The 20,680-nt window shown below is 47.6% G+C and overlaps 1 pseudogene; it reads right to left on the bottom strand.

Moving 5' to 3' along the window:
- Nucleotides 1-1,534: 1,534 nt before the first annotated feature.
- Nucleotides 1,535-11,934, bottom strand: LOC123076132 (uncharacterized; annotated as a pseudogene).
- Nucleotides 11,935-20,680: the final 8,746 nt, after the last annotated feature.

Raw genomic sequence — 20,680 nt, 5'->3', positions numbered from 1 at the left:
GGCCGTGGTGGCGGTCTTGGGCAAGGTCGTTATAGAGGAATGTTTGGATACCTCGATGGACCATTTCCGTATGTTGCTCACTAACTACAATGTTTCAATTTTCATTCTTTTTCCATATGTTCTTGTTGTCCTTATTCACTAATATGTTGCAATGTACATGTTCTTCAATTTGTTCTTATTGTCATTACTAACTATTATGTTTCACTCATTGTAGGTATGTCGGCTTCTCAACCCAACAAACCAACAATGAAGGGAGTGGAGGAGAAGGATGGCGAAGGTGAGATGGCGGGATGGTGGGAGAAGGCTACGAAGAAGCTAAGAGAGGAGGATGCAGCCGCACTAGAGAAGAAGAAGAAGCAAGAGGAGCTCGAAAAGAAGAGGGAGGAATGAGAGAGTGGAGATTTTGAGTGTCGTGCTAGGGAGAGAGCGTTGAAGAGGAAATGTGAGGAGGCACAGAAGAAGCGTCTCAAGGATTTTCAAGAAAGAACCTTGAAACTTTGGGCATTCGAAGCCAAAAAGAAAGAGAGGGAGAACAAGATATTCATGGAGAGGGTGGTTAAGGAGGCTCACCGCATAAGGAAAAGGGAGGAGGAAGAAGAAGAAGAGAGGAAGAAGAAGAAGGGAAAGGGGCCCTGCTCTACGCAATACAGCTATGTCATCTTCAATTTGCTTGTGAACTACTATGTGTCATGAACTACTATGTATTTTGGACTCCTCCTCGATTTGGTTGTGAACTACTATGTGTCGTGAACTACTATGTATTTCCTCCTTGATTTGGTTGTATGAACTACTCCTCTATTTGAAGCACTTCTCTGCCAAAATTTTCGCTAAGTCCAAGTGTGGCGCCTAGCTCGGAGGCGTTGCACTGTACAGTGTGGCGCCTCAGAGCTAGGCGCCACACTGAGCTGTATCTGGATATAGCTTTCTGTTGCTCTCTGGACATTTGTCCAGACCTGCAACGCCTCAGAGCTAGGCATTGCACTGCACGATGTGGCGCCTAGCTCTGAGGTGTTGCAGGTCTGGACAAATGTCCAAAGAGCAACAGAAAGATACATCAAGATACAACTCAGTGTGGCGCCTAGCTCTGAGGCGTTGCACAATACAGTGTGGCGCCTCTATGCTAGGCGCCACACCAACACTTATTGATTTTTTGGCCCTCAAACTGGGTGAAAAGCTTCTGTTGCTCTCTGGACAGCTCCACCCAGACGTGCAACGCCTCAGAGCTAGGCGCCACACCATGCAGTGCAACGCCTAGCTCTGAAGCATTGCACGTCTGGGTAGAGCTGTCCAGCGAGCAACAGAAGCTTTTGACCCAGTTTGAGGGCAAAAAATTCGCCAAGTGTTGGTGCAACACCTAGCTCAGAGGCGCCACACTGTATTGTGCAACGCCCATCTCTGAGGCGTTGCACAATACAGTGTGGCGCCTTTGAGCTAGGCGCCGCACCAACACGTAGCGATTTTTTGGCCCTCAAACTGTGTAATTTCAGGCACATTTTCAATAGTTACACAGAAAAAACGGTAATGATCATCATTATTACATTTTCAACACCTCTTCAACTTCAACAAATACAACATTACTAAGAGTGACCATCACTTCAAGTTCAACATTACTAAGAGATACAATCACTTCAAGTTCAACATTACTAAGAGCTACCATCACTTCAAGTTCAACGACATAACAAGTTCGACATAAGAAAACGCCCACTACGCGAGTTACATAACAAATAGAGGACGACGACTAGTTCCTTCTGCACTTATTGGATCTTCCCCCCTCGTGTTGGCTATCTTCTTCGTCTTCCTACCACGAGCAACCGGCTCCGGTTCCTCCACCGCATCCACATAGTCATCCAAAGCCGCCATCCGCGAGGTGCCGACCGTCCTCTTGCCTCTTTCGGTGAAGTCTTCGGGTGTGTATTTATTGATTCCCCTCCTAGGCTTTAACATGTATGCTGAACGAACTTGATAGGTCCCCAAGGTCATGTCATCAGCAACCTATTACAAAAACAAGCGAAATGGAAAAGACCGTGTGTGAGGATAAAGTTAGCAATGCATCAATAATGGAATATATGCTATTGGCATACCTCTTGGGTGACCACACCAACATCCTCATCCTCCAAAGGAGCACCATGGCCAGAAGTGGGATCTGATGGTGTCGCCGACCTAGACCGCTGAGGTGATACATACTTGGGGTCACGACAACCGACAAGGTTCGATAACCGCCTTAACCTTTGGCCCTGGCGCTGCAACATGCACAAGTGAATGAGATATCGAACGTAGCAAGACATGTTACATGGACAAGTGAAGGAGATGTGAACCTTAATGAATGCTCGAAGTGCACCTACCCCATCGCTTTTCCCATTCAGGGTTGTCTCCAGAATAGTCTCGGTCTCATCAGCTGCTTTTTTGATCTAGGTACGCTATGAACAGAAACGACATTAACGTGTTAGGCAAGCAAAGATGTAAATAGTGCGAATGGGAAAGCAAAGAGGGAAATACCACAAAGTTCATCATTGGAGCTGAAGGGACTCGGGTGCCTTCCCTGACTAATTTGTTGTACTGGTGCTGTGTTAGCTCATCGAAGACGGTGGGATCTTCCAAAATCTCCTCAGCATACGCCGGCTTGCTTATCTCCACACGGGTACTTGCAAGAAACCATGTGAGATAGTTGTTGAACGCGGTCGGGTAGTGCTCCTGAAGCTGGGATCGTTTTCCGGCCTTAGCTTGCTCCACACTAAGCGCGAACTGTATGATATACATCCTGCGATGCCTGTCCCAGTCCTTGATCTTCCGCTGCCTTCTCCTATCCAACCTGCAAGTTAGATATGCCAAAGATTTCTATCCCTAAGGCACATCAGATTCAGCACGAACTCTCTACGGTTACCAAAACTATCCCCTTTTCTATTCGGATCCCATTCCACCTGCAACATAGCATATAATGCATAATTGATTTCGAGTTACGATAGAAGCATGAGAATCACTTATCCAATGTCGAGTCACCTGCTCAGCCGTAATTGTGTCCATCTCGCTCGTGTACAACTTGTACATGACCGATGGATCATCCGTCGTCTCATTTACCACATCCCACTTGTAAGCCCAAGTGGGGAACCGTAGTGGGTCGTCTTTGTCGTCCCAATCCTCATACTTCACGGTCTTCGGTCGTCCAACCGGCAATCGCTCCCAGCTCCATACAGAAAGTGCGAGCATACAACCACCAATACCTCCGTCCTTTGAGGTCCTACAACAGGCTTCATCCAACTGCACATAAAAGAGAACATGGTTGAATTAACAGGAAGATCGCATTGATAATGTAGCAATGAAGTGAAAAAGAAACAATTGTCTACTTGTCTATATAAGTAAGCCAGTGTCGCCGACCCCAGCTCCATTTGCTATCAAAAATGGTCAACGCCTTCAGCCACATCCATGGAGCATTCTTGCCTGTGCCATCAGCGAACATAGTCCTGGATATAACGTACCACATGTAGACATGAGCATATGTCTTGACCTCATCCTCATTAGCTTCCTCAGGGAAGGTACCAAAGTTCCATGCAATCCAGGTGAAAGGAGCACCGGCTGCGACTCTTTACTTCTTCTTGTCTTCTGCTACTGGTTCCCGAGGCTCCGGAGGAACCATACCGATAAGCGGAGGCATCTGCTCGCGCCACCCATCAGAATCGGTGCTCATACAAAGAGGATTCCCCTCGATAGGAAGATTGGTGATCATAGCAATATCCTGGAGCGTCACGGTCATCTCCCCGGTCCGAAGATGGAAACTGTGTGTCTCCGGCCTCTAACGATCAACAAGCGCGGTGATTGCTGCAGCATTGAGGGGTGGCCTCGACCGACTGACCAACTAAATGAAAGGGAGAAGTCCTGTCTCCCTTACATACGGTGTGTACCTGTCACGCCCAATATGCGACCCTATCCGAGAGGAACTCGAAGGTCCCACCAAGGATAGACCCGCATATTGGAACGCTTTTGCAAGGTGGATATCGTTACATCACACCATTACATAATAGTTGGGGATACATACAAAGCATACAAGTGCCGCAAGAATACATCCATACATCATACATAAGATCAACATCCGACTACGGATGAAACACAAACAGAAGCTCAAACGACATCCACCCTGCTAGCCAAGGCTGCCGACCTGGAACCCATCCCCTGATCGAAGAAGAAGTAGAAGAAGAACTCCAAAACAAGCAAACATCGCTCTCGTGTCATGATCATCACAAATCCTGTACCTGCAACTGTTGTTGTACTAATCTGTGAGCCACAAGGACTCAGCAATCCCATTACCATGGGTATCAAGACTAGCAAAGCTTAAAGGGTAAGGAAGGTGTAAAGTGGTGAGGTTGCAGCAGCGGCTAAGCAAAGTATGGTGGCTAACTTACGCAAATAAGAGCGAGAAGAGAAGCGACGGAACGGTCGTGAAGCTAGCAATGATCAAGAAGTGATCCTGAACTCCTACTTACGTCAAACATAACCCAAAAACTGTGTTCACTTCCCAGACTCTGCCGAAAAGAGACCATCACGGTTACACACGCGGTTGATGCGTTTTAGTCAAGTCAAGTGGCAAGTTCTCTACAACCGGACATTAACAAATTCCCATCTGCCACATAACCGCGGGCACGGCTCTCGAAAGTTTATACCCTACATGGGTGTCCCAACTTAGCCCATTATAAGCTCTCACGGTCAACGAAGGATATTCCTTCTCCCGGAAAGGCCCGATCAGTCTCGGAATCCCGGCTTACAAGACATTTCGACAATGGTAAAACAAGACCAGCAAAGCCGCCCGATGTGTCGACAATCCCGATAGGAGTCGCACGTATCTCGTTCTCAGGACACACCGGATGAACACTACGTACAGCTAAAACCAGCCCTCAAGTTTCCCCGAGGTGGCGCTGCAAGTGGCTCTAGTTTGGACCAACACTCGGAGGCGCACTGGCCCGGGGGGGTAAATAAAGATGACCCTCGGGAGCACGACTCCCAAGGGAAAAAGGCTAGGTGAGGCAAATGTAAAACCAAGGTTGGGCCTTGCTGGACGAGTTTTATTCAAAGCGAACTGTCAAGGGGGTCCCATAAATCACCCAACCGTGTAAGGAACGCAAAATCAAGGAACATAACACCGGTATGACGGAAACTAGGGCGGCAAGAGTGGAACAAAACGCCAGGCATAAGGCCGAGCCTTCCACCATTTACCAAGTATATAGATGCATTAATTAAATAAGAGATATTGTGATATCCCAACAAAAACATAATCCAACATGGAGCAATCTTCATCTTCACCTGCAACTAGCAACGCTATAAGAAGGGCTGAGCAAAAGCGGTAACATAGCCAAACAACGGTTTTCTAGGAAGGGTGACAAAGGTTAGAGGTTCATGGCAATTTGGGAGGCTTGATAAGCAATTGATAGGTAGCGCAGCATAGCGATAGAACGAAACAACTACATAGCAATGATAGTAGTGAGATCCAAGGTGACGGTCATCTTGCCTGAAATCCCGCAAGGAAGAAGAACGAGTCCATGAGGAAGATGAAGCCATGAGACGAACCAAGCGTAGTCGAACGAATCCTCACGAACGCAACGAAACAGGAACTATCGAGGAGGAGCACATCCGGAAAGAAGCAAACAACAAGGTAAACACACAACACATAACCATGACATGATGCACAACCAAGCATGATGCATGACAATTCTATATGAAGCTACTCATGGCAAGAGATGATGCATACAAGAGCAACACATCAAAGCAAGTTTAAATGAGGCCGGAAACAACATATAACAAATCCGGAAAAACCCCATATGCAAATTTAGAATTTGGTCCAGATCTGAATAAACCTTATGTTCAAGTTGTTAAACAGCAAGTTAAGATGCACCAAGATGATCTACACGAAATTCTAGTCAAGTTTCATATAAAGTTCATTAGATTCGGAGCTACGACCCAGAAGATATGAGCAAAACAAGTTAAACATGGCATTGATGCAAAATGCATTCAAACATCAAGCAAACACCTCAAAACAAGGATACAACATGACAATATGAAACTACATGCAATTCTAAGCAAGTTACATATAAAGCATGCTCAAAATGGAGCAACGGTGCAACACATACACTCCAAACAAGATATAGCAACAATTTGTCCAAAACAGCAACTAGGCATCTTGCGAGCATCAAAACAACATGCTACAACACCCCAACATGATGACAAAAGGCATGGACGTGATTTACAAGTGAAGCTTAACAAAACATGAACACTGAGCTATCTCCATAAACCACGAGAACATGCTCAAAAGGACATGGCAAGATTGCAAATAATATAAGTTTCACAGACTTGGCAGAATTCCAGGACATGGCGGAAATAACATCAGGTTGCAATGTTTAGAGCTATCAAACAACATGCTACAGCAATATATCATGGCAAATGAAAGCATGGAATGATCCTACTCAAGGCATATAACAAATGTCCCTTAATGAACATGAGCCAAAAAGGCACAGAAGATGTGATGGCACCCATGTAAACATAGCAAGTTTTATTAACAGTTTCAGACTTGGAAGAAAAACAGAGCATGGCAGGAACAACGATAAGTAGACATGTAGGTGAGCTTGTACCACTCACCACAGAGCATAACATGGCATGGCAAGGTGATCAACAGCAAGATGACATATTTATGAAGCTAAACGTGGCAAGATCAAGTCCATAGGGTACAGGGATCACTAGCAAAACACATGGCAAAACTGGACTTAATGTTAACAGGCTGACAGCAACATTATTTAGCAAGTTTGGAGCATGATGAAAACAAGCTACAGCAGGATATAAATGCAAAACAAGACATGGATGGATAGACCATAATATTTATAACAAAACATCCTTAGTGAACATCTCCATAATATGCATGGAACTCATGGTGGCAGCAAGTTTACATGGCAACAAAATGTAACAGACTCAGACTTAGCAGAAATGACTAAGTCACAGAAGTCAGCAACATCACGAAGGCTATTTTGCGTGCTTGTGCTAGTCACCACATAGATCACAAAAATACAATACAAACACCTATGTAAAGATGGCATGATTTAGTTCAAAACACATGTAGAGCTCATGCTCATAGGATGCACACACAAAATGCAATGAAAAAGACAAATCACCAAGTTCTGATAACAGACAGCATTTAACAACATATAGCACTTTGGCAATGATGATTTGGGCATCAAGATGAACTCAAACAAGCATGGCACAAAGGAACGGAATGAAGAGCATCTCATGATGAACATTTCGATATATTATGCACGCAAAACGGAGCAACATGCATGGAGTTATGGCAGGATGAACAGGGCAACATAATGCAAGAATTAAGGGACTTAGACGAAAAAACGAGGGGGGAAGTCAACCTCAGATCTAGGGTTCGCACGCGGATCGAGGCAGGCGGCGGCTCTCGTCGGAGATGGGGCGGCGCGGTGGCCGGAGAGGGCGCCGGAGGATGGGGCCGGCCGGAGGCGGCGTTGCGCCGGACGCCGGCGAGGGAGGTGGAGCCGGGCGGCGCTCCGGATGGGCGGCGACGGCGGGTGCCGGTGCCGACCGGCGTCGGCGGGGCGGTGCGGTGGCGCGCCGGCGAGGAGGCGCGCCGGAGCACGGCGGCGGACGCGGGAGGCGCCGGCGGAGGCGACGATGCGGCGGGGGCGCGGGAGACCGGGGGCGCGGGCGGCGGCGATCGGGCCCGGAGGGCCCCGCGCGGGCTCGCGGGCCGGCGGCGGCGGGAAGCGGTGGCGTGCCACGTGGCGGAGCGCGACTGGTTGCGGGAGGCGGCGAGGACGACGTGGCGTCCCCGGATTGGTCCGGGCGACGTGGCTGCGGGCGGTGGACATGTCCGGTGGCGGCGCGGACGTGTCCGGCGACGCGAGGATGAAGAAGACTAGGGTTCATCCGCGAATTTCGGGGGAGGGGGCTAATTTATAGGTAGAGGGAGTTAGGAGAGTCCAAATGGGGAGCGGTTTTCGCCCACACGATCGTGATCGAACGACCGAGAGCATGGAGGGGGTTTGGATAGGCTAGTGGGCTGTGATGGAGGGGTGCTGGGCTGCAAAGAGAGAGGGGCTTTCGGGGGACGCGATTAACCGTTGGGGCATCAAACGACCTCCAAATGGAACAAAATTTGACGGGCGGTCTGCCGGTGCTATACCAAGGCCACTCGGCAAATCTCGGCCCATTCCAAGAACGTTTTGTCCCGCTCACGAAACAAGGTCTGAGAGAAGCGACGGCGCGTGCGAGAGTGAAAGGGCTCGGAACGGACAACGGAGAGAACCGGGAGGACCAGAACGGATGCAAGTTTTGAAAAACATGTAGATGAAATGCAGATGATGACATGGCAAAATGCAACACGCAAGCAAATGACATGGCAACAACGACGAATAACTGGAAAACACCTGGCGCATCGAATCTGGGACGTTACAGTACCGCTCATCATAGCGCATCCCCCCAAGGTTGACCCCGTGAGACCGAATCTTCAGAGGTTGAAGCTCCTACAAACAAGCAAATCAGAAAATTTCATATGGGGCATTTGTGTTTGAAATAAACACGAAATTCATAATACCGGCCACTTTCATTATTACCCGCTGCTGCACTGATATAAAGTACACCCGGTGTTGATGATCCCAGTGATCATCGAGAAGCCAAACCATCCTACAAATTTCAAACAAGTAACATACGTTAGCTTAATCCCTATACTTCCTGATATGTATCCAAAACAATATAAGGTTCTATAATGGTTTCATGTAAATAACATCTCAACGTATGTATCCAAAGCATTCTTGTCAATATGAATATCTTTTCAATAGAAATAAATTAAACTAGGCCTACTTTATGCAAGATTCGATATGAATATCTTTTCAATACAAATAACATCTCAACATATATATCCAAATCATATCTTTTCAATACAAATAAACTAAACTAGGGTTACAAAATAATTACATATCATCTACAAATCTTGAAGTCCCACAAATCTATATGCATGCAACATTCTAATCTAATCAAACAAGGGTTCCACAAATCTATGTACATGCAAGACTCTAATCTAATCAAACAAGGGTCCCACAAATCATCAAAATAAGACACATTATATGGCTAGAAACAAGGGTATCGGAGGAGAGTACCTTGTAGGATGGAATGGTGAAGAATTCCATGGACCAAATCGTCAGATCTGAAGATTTTTGGAGAGGGGATTGAGAGGGGGAGAGGAGCCAGCCGCCGCAAGGATATGCTTCTCTAACTACTGAAGAATGGGGTGGGTGGGGAGGGCTAGCGCGCGGTGGCTGCATCTAAGTCAATGTGCAACGCCTAAGGTCTAGTCGCTACACATTACATGTGTGGCGCCTAGCTCTAAGACGCTGCACTGCTGGGTGCGGGCCCCGAGGTTGCCACGCTGGACAGAAGTGCAATGCCCGCGAGCTAGGCACTGCACCGTAGGGTGTGGCGCCTACGTGTCAGGCGTCACTCAAAACGGCCAGCTGAGTGAAATTTATTTCATGGCAGTTCATTTTGTGAAATGATGTCATCCTCAGGTCAAAATTGTCAAATTTGTCCTTTTTCGAATACAGAGTATCATTTTCCAAATACACGTTGTACATTTTAATGGCACTGATTCTTTTAAACTACACAAATATATTTTTACATCGTACAAACAATTTAATTTTTTCACAAACATGTTTTGGAAATACCTGAATATTTCTTTAAAATGTCACATACATTTTTCTAATGGAATTAAACATTCTTTTAACCTACAGGAAAATATTGTTACATTTTATAAATATCATGAACATTTTTTTGAAGCACCATATTTTTTATAATGTCACGCATATTGTTTAATGGTATGAAACATTTTTCGCATTAGGCAAGCATTTTCTTTTCTACAGTGTATACGTTATTTTTGAATTTATAAGACATTTTTTAATTCCATGAACATTTTATAAATATCACGAACGTGTTTTTTAATAGTATAAATCAACAGTAGAGATTAAATCAAAAAAGAAAAGCATGAATGACATCAGTATGACGTCCACGGAACTGGTCATTAGGCCGGCCCAGCAGCAGCTTCCTGCAGGCAACGATGATGCCACAGGAACCGCTGCGGGCGACACATAGCCGTGCCCAAGGCCTGCAATTGTTCGCGCTTGGCCTGAAATTGTTCGCACTGCGGTTTGATCACATCGAACGAAATCGTTTGTTCGTTCGGACCTTCAAGTGGAACGATCCGTTCGACGTGGGATCGCTCCAAATCTGACGTTCGATCAACCGGGTATTGGGGTGAAATGGTATCCAAATCCGAATCAAATCGAGTCGTGGAGATGAAATTAGAAAGGACGCTGAAATCGCTGTGTTTTTTTTGTTTCTTTTCTCTAACACACTAGACGTAGTGATTATTACATGGTGATCATGATCAGTTAGCTAGCTACAAAGAGACTGAGGTGGTAGAAGAGGAGTAGGAGCTCGCGCAGTCGGCAGCGGCGAAGGTGATGGCGCGCTTGTCCAGGTCGAAGCCGACGTGAAAGTCCTGCTGCGCGATGCTCCCGATCGTCGCCACCGCCGGCCCATCATCCGTCACCGCCGACATCGCCAAGCACACGGTCCCCTTCCGCGCCTCCACGAACGCGTTCCGCGCCGGCAGGGTGATCGCGGCGCCGCCGCCAAACCCCAGCGTCACCTCCGGGAGAAGCTTCGCCCAAGCCTCGGTCTCGCCGGCCACGTCGTAGCACAGATCCACCAGCTTCTCCGGCGACTGCTTCCGCGGGAGATTGATGCGCCGGGCGACCTCCGCCACCACCTGGTCCAGCAGCCCCTTGTCGAGGTACGTCAGCACCGTCCCGGAGTCGACGATCACGGGGGACCGCCTCGGCGGCACGACGGTCGAGTTCCCGATCTTGACGGACGCGAGCAGGACCGTGTAGAAGGCGTCCACCGCGGAGGGGACCAGCGGCGTGGTCACGCGCCCGGCTCCGTCACGGCGGCGCGGCCGCCGAAGCTGAGGATGGAGGAGGAGTTGACGAAGAAGGGCGCGAGGCAGTACGAGAACCTCCGCCCGAGCGACGTCGCGGCGCCGATCTGGTTCACGAGGGAGCCGCTCCCGGCGCCGAGGCCGACGTTTCCGGTCAGGCGGAACGCCTTGCCGGTCACGCTCGATGCGCAGCCGAAGCTGACCCTGGCCACTTGCAGCTGCGGGCGATCGCGGCATCCGACGCAGCCGCCGGGAGCGTCGTCGAAGGTGAAGGTCTCGGTGGAGAGGATGCCGGCCGTCGTTGACCCGTCCGAGTACGTGGAGCGGTACCGGCAGAAGGAGTCGGCGCCGCAGGACGTGCCGTAGATCGCGCGGCACGGGTCGGACCGGCAGCCCACGAGGCCGTAGGAGGACGAGGAGGACGGGTCGAAGACGGCGCTCAGCGGCGCGCCCGGCGGAGGGCCGGCGGTCCCGTTGCTGCATTTGAACCACACGACGTCGCTGCCGGTGTCGACGAGGGCGAGCATCCGGGTGCGCGGCGTGCCCACGTTGACGTACATCAGGTACTCGAACGGAGCGGACACCACCTCCGACACGGCGCCGCCAGGAGAGCCGCCGCTTGCGTACGACGAGCGAGCCGTGGAGCGCCGCACGGCGGCGAGCACGCGGTCGTACGAGGTCAGCGACGGGTCGTGGAACGGCGACTTGGCAGAGTCCCGGTGGATGAACTCCACGCTAAACCCGCCGCCGACGCCGACGTACGCCATGCACCCGCACAGCTGCGCTGTCAGGACGAGGACAGCGAGCAAAAGAGCGCGCCCGCCATCGTGCCAACTCTTCTTATCACCACTAGCTACCTCTGCTGATCGCTTGCTAATGGCCTCCTCTGCCGGTGTGTATTGGTAGGGGGAGTAGGGAGATGAATGTGGTATGTAAGGATTTGGCATGAATTGCTGATTTCCCGCAAAATCCGTAGTGGTGAATTGGAGAGAGATTGGTGATTTTGAAGGTGGTAATTAAGTTATTGGTTCTAAAAAGATGATTAGTGGCTGCTCGTTATTTACCAAGCGAATATTCCAGCGGCAAGACAGGCAGCTGATTGGTTTTTTTCCTCATGAGTCATGACATTAAAATCTCTCGGAACGGTATGAAAAAAAATCCTGTTTTATGTTCTTTTGTCCCCCACTTTCTCTTCTAAGAGCATCTCAAGCAGATGGTGCAAAACCTTGCCGCCCTAATAATTCCAGCCATTTTACAGGATCCTGTAAAATTTTGGCCCGAATAGATCCAGCAAAAAATGTCTGGCCCATAAAAAATATACTCGCGGCCCGTAAAATCCCGACCGGATAGAGGCCGATTTAGGGTTCCTATCCGGCATTTCCCCCATCTGCCTCTGCTACAGATCCACCCACTCAGGCGACCATTTCTCGTGACACCCTTTTTGAGCAGATCCATGTCCAACTGAGGTCGCAGGCGTGGTGGCCGCGGGGCCGCGGGTCACCGTCTCACAAGCGAGCCCGGCACGACCTCGAGGCCGACAACTCCAGCCACCTCCCAGTTGAGCGATGGCGCCCGAAGCAGGCCAAAGAGCGTGGCGCCCTCTCCCGCGGCGGCGGCCGGAACGCGTGGAGCAAGTTCGACGAGATCGAGGATGCGCTTTGGGTCTCCACGAGGTGGAGATCGAGCTCCACGAGGCGAAGGAGGCGGTCACGGACCGAGAAGATGGCACCGCCGCGTGGCTCGAGGCGGCCAGGGATGGTACGAGCTCGCGTATGTGCTCTACCGGTCCGTGACCGAGTTCTACCTCAAGCCCTAGACCGCGTAAGAGGAGGGGCAATGCGGTTCGCCATGGGTAGCAGTCAGAGGAGTGAGGCGGGGAGGCTAGGACGCTGCGAGTGGCCTTGAGGAATGTGTGGGACATTCCGGAAGAAAAGATTTTCAGGTTCACTGGGCCGGATTGGCTGCTAGTTTTGTTGGATCAACACACTTCCCCTTTGCGAGAGCAAATGTTGTTCTTGTTCTAGAGAGCTTAGCATTCGAGGAATGATGTAATTTTTGGGAATGGGGAGGAATTCGTCTCTGGATCCGCTAACTTTGTGGTTAACTTGTGAACATCATTCTTCTCATGTCACGTCACGAATGAGGTGGTTTCTATAAAAGGAAAAAGGCTAGTTGAAGAGTTGTGGGTGACGCCCAAGGCCTTTATTGCAAATGTGGCGTGGCGCCCCTCCAGACGATTTTATTAAAATTAATGTCGATGCTACTTATGTAAAGAGTTTGAAGGTTGCCAGTGTGAAATTGCGGCTAGAAACTCTACGGGAAACGTCATTTTATTGTCATGGAATTATGCTGGGCATTGTAACAGCGTCGATAAAGTGGAGCTTAGGGCGTGCCTCACCCGTCTCTGTATTGATATGACCCTTCATTTACCTATTATCCTGGAGACTGATTTGTGCGTTTGTGGTGTCTTTCCTTGCAAATGAAAATCTTGACACGTTCAAAAGTGAAGCGCTTAACATCTCAAAACTGCTGCAGAATGTCAAGCAAGCCAATGTGAAGCCTCATGAGATTGCTAACATAATAAAACATATTATATTTTGCTTAAAAGTTCTTCGTCTTGTGTGGCGTGTGCTGTAGTGAATGATTGTAAAAATATTTTAATTAATTAATATATTGGGGTGCTTTTTAATAAAAAAATATGACCATTTACAAAAATTAATACTCTCTCGTTCGATAATGTAGTGCATATTGATTTTTAAAAGTCAAGCACCATAAACTTTGACCAAATTTATGAAGAAAAACATTTATATCTAGAATGCCAAACTTGTATTACTAGAATTTTCATACATTATATTTACTGTAGATATGAATAGTTATCTCTAAAAACTTGGTCAAGGTTTAGAAAAAAAAAACACTAAGAGCATCTGCAGCCGGACTTGCCAAATCCGACCTCTCAAACTCCCGCGGACGCATCTGGGCGCGTCCGCGGACAGTGACCGGTCACCCCTCAAAAAAAGCATTCCACATCCGGATACCTCAAATCCATATTATTACATGCAACATGACTTAAGGTCCTCCTGCCTAGGCGCCACACAACGGCCACGTGGAGCTCCTTTAGTCCCGTTTCGTAAGACAACCGGGACTAAAAGTGAGGACCTTTAGTCCCAGCTGCCCTTCAGAACCGGGACTGATGCCCTGTTTTCTACTAGTTTGGGACAGCGTGGGCCGGGGCCGATGTGGCGAGCGTGCCCGGGCGCCCCATATCCACGTCATATTTAGGCTGGATATAAGGGGTGCCGGTCAGCCCGGGCGTTTGAAAGGTTCGTCTGGGTCAAAAAATCATGATCGAGCAGTGACCGGACGGCCCGCCCAAACGTATGAGACAGGTTTGAGAGGTCCGGTTGTAGATACTCTAAGTGGCAAAAACGACAAATTTGACCTATCAAAGAAAACAATTCACAAAAATGAACTGTGTTTGAAAAAAATTCACTCCGCTGACCCTTTCGTGTGACGCCCGACTGTCAGGCGCCACACCAGTATTTCGGTACCGATTTCCTTGAGTTTTACGTTTTGACGCTCAAAATAAGTCATCCCTGTTTAGAATTTAGAAGCTTGTTTGCTTTATTCTGGAGCCATGTGGTAGCGATTTATAAATATTCTATAGCTGTGAACATCTAAACTGCTACTTTTACCAATCATTGAATTATATTGTACTTGTAGGTGTAGACTGTTTCTCTGTTCTGTGAAATGCTTGCCTACATATTAACAAAGCATTATTAGGTATCCCAGCATCATGAAAGAATTGGTTTCTAGTTGCTACTACCTACTAGATCATATTACATTTTTAGTCCTTCTTACCAAGGCATGCATAAGTGTAGGTGTTGTGTGATGTTTAGTTGATATTTGACTTGTGTTAATGTACAAGAAGGTTAGTGTTGTTGTTGCGTGCACGTGGACCTGTGCTTCTCAGTCGGTGTGAGCTGGTGGTTAGCGTCCCAACATGTAGGTTCCATAGGACCTTGTATGCGTGGGACTCTAGCCATGCGACAACACGTGGTGGTGGTGTATGTCCTCGGCTACAAGTGTGATGGTAAATTCCTGTTTTTACTAGGTCCTCTCCTCTGTCACTTGCTCTGGGACATAGCCTTGGAGACATGATGAATAAACATGCTTTATCATATTTGTAGTTCCTAATTTCTAGTAGACTAGATGATGTTCCCTTTATAGACCTCTGTGGTGATTTGATTCCTTGGTGTGCTCCCAGCCATTGAGTTGTGACTAGTTTTGTGTGTGTTGATGGACTAGAATTTTGGTTCGTTTTGTCGATTTTGGATACACTTATACCGAATCGGTCTGCTCCAGTGCATAGCGCGCAGTTAAAGCGTAACATCGGCCTCGTCGACCTCACCGGCTCTGATTCTTTTAACAGAAAATGGCAAAACCATAACAAGTATTGCATCGGCATCATAGGGTAGAAAAACAGTCCGGACCGCATCAAGAAAACTAAAGATGGGTATCAATCTTGCAGCCAAGACCCTAGCATTTTGCATTCAAGACCATAAAGTTTTGTGTTTGTTACAAACAAGGCCAAAATTTTGACAAGTCGGGTGAAATTTGGCCAGAAATTTCGGCAGCATAACGCGTTGAGATGAATCAAATCAACAAAGAATGATGTCACGTTGCTCATTTCAAAGTCAGTTAATACACTGCACTGGATGAAACTACATGTCCAGACCCTTGTGTTGAATACAAAAGGAGCCACCCAGCAAAATGAAAAACCAGCAGGCAATCAACAACAACCGACTTACGACCAAGCGACGCTACAAGATCCCATCGGTCTTCTCGCCCTTCGCAAGATCAAACTTTCCGGTGGTGCGGGTCCAGACCCCTACCCTGGACACGGACAGAGAGAGAGAACAAGATTAACTAGTGCCTCAGCCAGCAAAGGACAAACAATATATCATGCCAAAGCAACGTAAAATTTTGCAGCGGCAAAAATAACAATACATACTGCATTTTATAGCACGGAAGATCACATCAGCCTAAAAGCCTACATATGCACCACATTGGTTGATAGCCACACCACCAAAAGATTATGAAGAGCTACAACACTAGTTACTAAGTTCAGAACATCTCCTTTCCATAAAAAGAAAAAGGCTAGTTGAAGAGTTGTGGGTGACGCCCAAGGCCTTTATTGCAAATGTGGCGTGGCGCCCCTCCAGACGATTCTATTAAAATTAATGTCGATGCTACTTATGTAAAGAGTTTGAAGGTTGCCGGTGTGAAATTGCGGCTAGAAACTCTACGGGAAACGTCATTTTATTGTCATGGAATTATGTTGGGCGTTGTAACAGCGTCGATAAAGTGGAGCTTAGGGCATGCCTCACCCGTCTCTGTATCGATATGACCCTTCATTTACCTATTATCTTGGAGACTGATTTATGCGTTTGTGGTGTCTTTCCTTGCAAATGAAAATCTTGACACGTTCAAAAGTGAAGCGCTTAACATCTCAAAACTGCTGCAGAATGTCAAGCAAGCCAATGTGAAGCCTCATGAGATTGCTAACATAATAAAACATATTATATTTTGCTTAAAAGTTCTTCGTCTTGTGTGGCGTCTGCTGTAGTGAATGATTGTAAAAATATTTTAATTAATTAATATATTGGGGTGCTTTTTAATAAAAAAATATGACCATTTACAAAAATTAATACTCTCACGTTCGATAATGTAGTGCATATTGATTTTTAAAAGTCAAGCACCATAAACTTTGACCAAATTTATGAAGAAAAACATTTATATCTAGAATGCCAAACTTGTATTACTAGAATTTTCATACATTATATTTACTCCAGATATGAATAGTTATCTCTAAAAACTTGGTCAAGGTTTAAAAAAATATACATAAGAGCATCTGCAGCCGAACTTGGCAAATCCGACCTCTCAAACTCCCGCGGACGCATCTGGGCGCGTCCGCGGACAGTGACCGGTCACCCTTCAAAAAAAGCATTCCACATCCGGATACCTCAAATCCATATTATTACATGCAACATGACTTAAGGTCCTCCTGCCTAGGCGCCACCCAACGGCCATGTGGAGCTCCTTTAGTCCCGTTTCGTAAGACAACCGGGACTAAAAGGGAGGACCTTTAGTCCCAGCTGCCCTTCAGAACCGGAACTGATGCCCTGTTTTCTACTAGTGTGGGACAGCATGGGCCGGGGCCGATGTGGCGAGCCTGCCCGGGCGCCCCATATCCGCGTCATATTTAGGCTGGATATAAGGGGTGCTGGTCAGCCCGGGCGTTTGAAAGGTTCGTCTGGGTCAAAAAATCGTGATCGAGCAGTGACCGGACGGCCCGCCCAAACGTATGAGACGGGTTTGAGAGGTCCGGTTGCAGATACTCTAAGTGGCAAAAACGACAAATTTGACCTATCAACGAGAACAATTCACAAAAATGAACTGTGTTTGAAAAAAATTCACTCCGCTGACCCTTTCGTGTGGCGCCCGACCGTCAGGCGCCACACTACATTGTGCAGCATCACACTCCGGAATACCTAAAAATTGCTAAGTCAGTGTGCAACGCCTAAGAGTTAGGCACTACACTATACAGTGTAACGCCTATACATCAGGCGCTGCACTATTTGCATTATCCGTACGCGCTTTAGTCTTCTGTACCGTGGCAGAGACAGGTCTGCCGCTGCTACGGGATGCTCATCAGCAGCGCAGCTTGGCTTTTGTCAGTGATTGTACATGCATGCTCCACTGCTAGCTGCTATAGTATGCTAACCGGCTAGGCTGGATGAGGTTTACTTAATCTTTTTCTTGTTTCTCCAGTAGATGTCTCCTCCCCTCCCATGTACGGCGCCACAATATCTTTCTTGGGTTTCATCAACTCTTGGATGTTTCTGCCATCTCTTTACCACTACTGGCGTTTGCTACATAATCTGATTCTAATTCATCTATCTACGTTACACACTCTGCACCGCTGCGTACATGCAAGTAGTGCAGCGCCTATGGTCAAGGCGCTACACTATACAGTGTAATGCCTAGCTCTTAGGTGTTGCACACTGACTTGGCAATTTTTAAGTATTCCGGAGTGAGACGCTAGCCAGATGTGTAGCGCCTGTCAGTCAGGCGCTACACCGTGTAGTGTGGCGCCTAACTGTCGGGCGCTACATGAAAGGGTCAGCGGAGTGAATTTTTTTTAAAGACAGTTCACTTTGTGAATTCTTTTTGTCCACTGGTTAAATTTGTCGTTTTTGCCGCTCTAAGTAGCGCCTATCGACTCAACTGCCGTGCGCGCAGTCGTCCCGTCGGTCAATCGCTCGTTGTTTTGTCACGGCAGTCACACCCACCTGCCAACACAAATCGTTTTGCTCTCCGCACACGCCATGCGCATGCACGCGCTCTCTCCTTCTCCGGCCGATTTTCGTGTTTTGACCCTTTTGCGATACAAATTCAGGATCTGACCCCAGTTCGGAATTTTTTTGAGATCTGACCCTTTCGCTACCGCCACGGGCTCTAGCGGTAGGGTTAGACAAGCTACTGCCAGGTCCATGGCGGTAGGGTGCGACGGAGGGCGACGACCGCCGTTTGCCCGAGCTGACGTGGACAAGTAGCCTACCGTCAGGGTCCCTGGCGGTAGCCTGTCTAAACCTACCGCCAGAACCCGTGGCGGTAAGGTGTGACTGGGGTTTTGCCTCCTAAAGTTTCTGTAACGAAATATCGAGGTGCCCTGGCGGTAGGTAGGTTCGTCCTACCGCCAGGGTCCTTGGCGGTAGGGTCCTGTGTTTTATTGTTTCCAAGTTTAATTTTTTGCTTGTTTTCAAAAACAATATCACAGCAATGATATAGACCCTAAAATATGAGCTCACATATTGTTTTAGTGATTGTTTCTTTTGTAAAGTTTTATCACATAGTTTCACAAAGAAAGCAAAATATGAACTCATAAAGAAAGCCAACAAACGGTACACATATTAATAAAGGTTCCACATAGCAAACATCAAACAGTTTACACATAAATTCATAAGTACCAAATAGCAAATAGCAAACTTGTCCACATAGTTTGACAACCCCTACTAAAACATAGATGCATATCCAATAGAAATGTTTATAGGTTGGGTAAACCTCCCCCCCCCCCTCATATGTTAGGCCTGGCCGTGGAGACAGATACGGCAGCGGATCCACCGGTTCAGGCGCAGGCGGAACGCTGGTCGGCATCCGACCGTTCAAGCACTCCCACCTTGCCTTGCCAGCTGGAGTTTTCGCCTCCGCCCTTCCCCAACTGATGATATCGAACGCCGATGCACTTGGGGGCGGCATCCTGACTCTCTCCTCCACATTGCTCTCGAAGTAGATCCTCCGGCCCAAATTGCGCAGCTCCTAGTTGGAGTGCTGCTTGGCAGCTTCAATGGTCCCTTCCCGGCGTTCACGGGAGATAGTTGGATCTCCCTCCATCTCTGCAGTCACTCTCTTCAACTCCTTCACACTCTGCGACCAACACTTCACATCGTCGGCGATCCGTTCTGCCCTCTCGTGCCACCGCACTGCCCTCGTCTCCTGTAGGAACTCGTCTGAAAAAGCGGTCACCGTCTGCAGAAGCTCGGGGAAGGACTCGTACACGTACGGAAGTGGCAAGGCAGAAGGGTCGTGTTGGAGATGAATGGGCGATGGTTGCGCCACTGTTGCAGACCTAAACATATGGATCAAATAAATAAAATACATATACCATCATATCATCATATCATCATATCATCTTGAATGCATTATCTCCAAACAACATCTTCATATCATCATATCAACATGCATCATAAAACTACTATCAAGTCCTCCCACATGCATTACATCATAATTTTTTTAACAAAATTTTTTATGAACTAGGGTTCATCTTCACACTACACTAGTAGGAAAAGGGGCTTTTACCCCGGTTTGTAAGGGCCTTTTGTCCCGGTTTTCGAACCGGGACTAAAGGGTCGTTACTAAAGCCCTAACCCTTTAGTCCCGGTTCTTACATGAACCGGGACAGAAGGTCCTCCACGTGGCCGCTGCTGCCAGCCCAGGCAGGGGGGCCTTTGGTCCCGGTTGGTGCCACCAACCGGGACCAATAGGCATCCACGCGTTAGCATTTCAGGGGCTGGGGTTTTTGTTTTTTTTAAAGGGGGGGTGGGGGTTTTGGGGGTTAATTTAGGTGTTTCATATATTGTGTTATCTAGCTAATTAATAGAGAGAAGTGTCCTCTCTTATCTCCGTGCTTGGTCGACGCTACGTACTATATACGTATGGAGAGGACTAGACACGCTAGCTAGTAATCAAATGAAGGAAATAGAAGATCGTCATGAACATATGCATACAGAGAGAAGTGATATCGACCACCTTTCCTTCTCCGAGAGATTGGTCGAACAACAAGTTCTCGTATATCTATCCGACACTACCGGCTACATATATACAATAATTATCTCTTACAATACAATCTCCTAATTAAATTGTAAGAACACAGGGTCCACATAGTATTCTCCGTTTTCATCGATCACGTGGTCAAGGAAGAATGCCGCCAATTCCTCTTGAATTTCTCGCATACGATCTGGTGCTAGGAGTTCATCCCGCTTCCGAAACATCTAATTTGAAGAAGGGGGTCAATACATATATATATGAATAAATGAAACTCAACAGAAATGATGGTAATAAAATAAAATTGTG

This window comes from Triticum aestivum, chromosome 3D, assembly GCF_018294505.1.
Source record: "Triticum aestivum cultivar Chinese Spring chromosome 3D, IWGSC CS RefSeq v2.1, whole genome shotgun sequence".
NCBI lineage: Eukaryota > Viridiplantae > Streptophyta > Magnoliopsida > Poales > Poaceae > Triticum > Triticum aestivum.
This window is presented reverse-complemented; position numbering and strand designations above follow the sequence as displayed.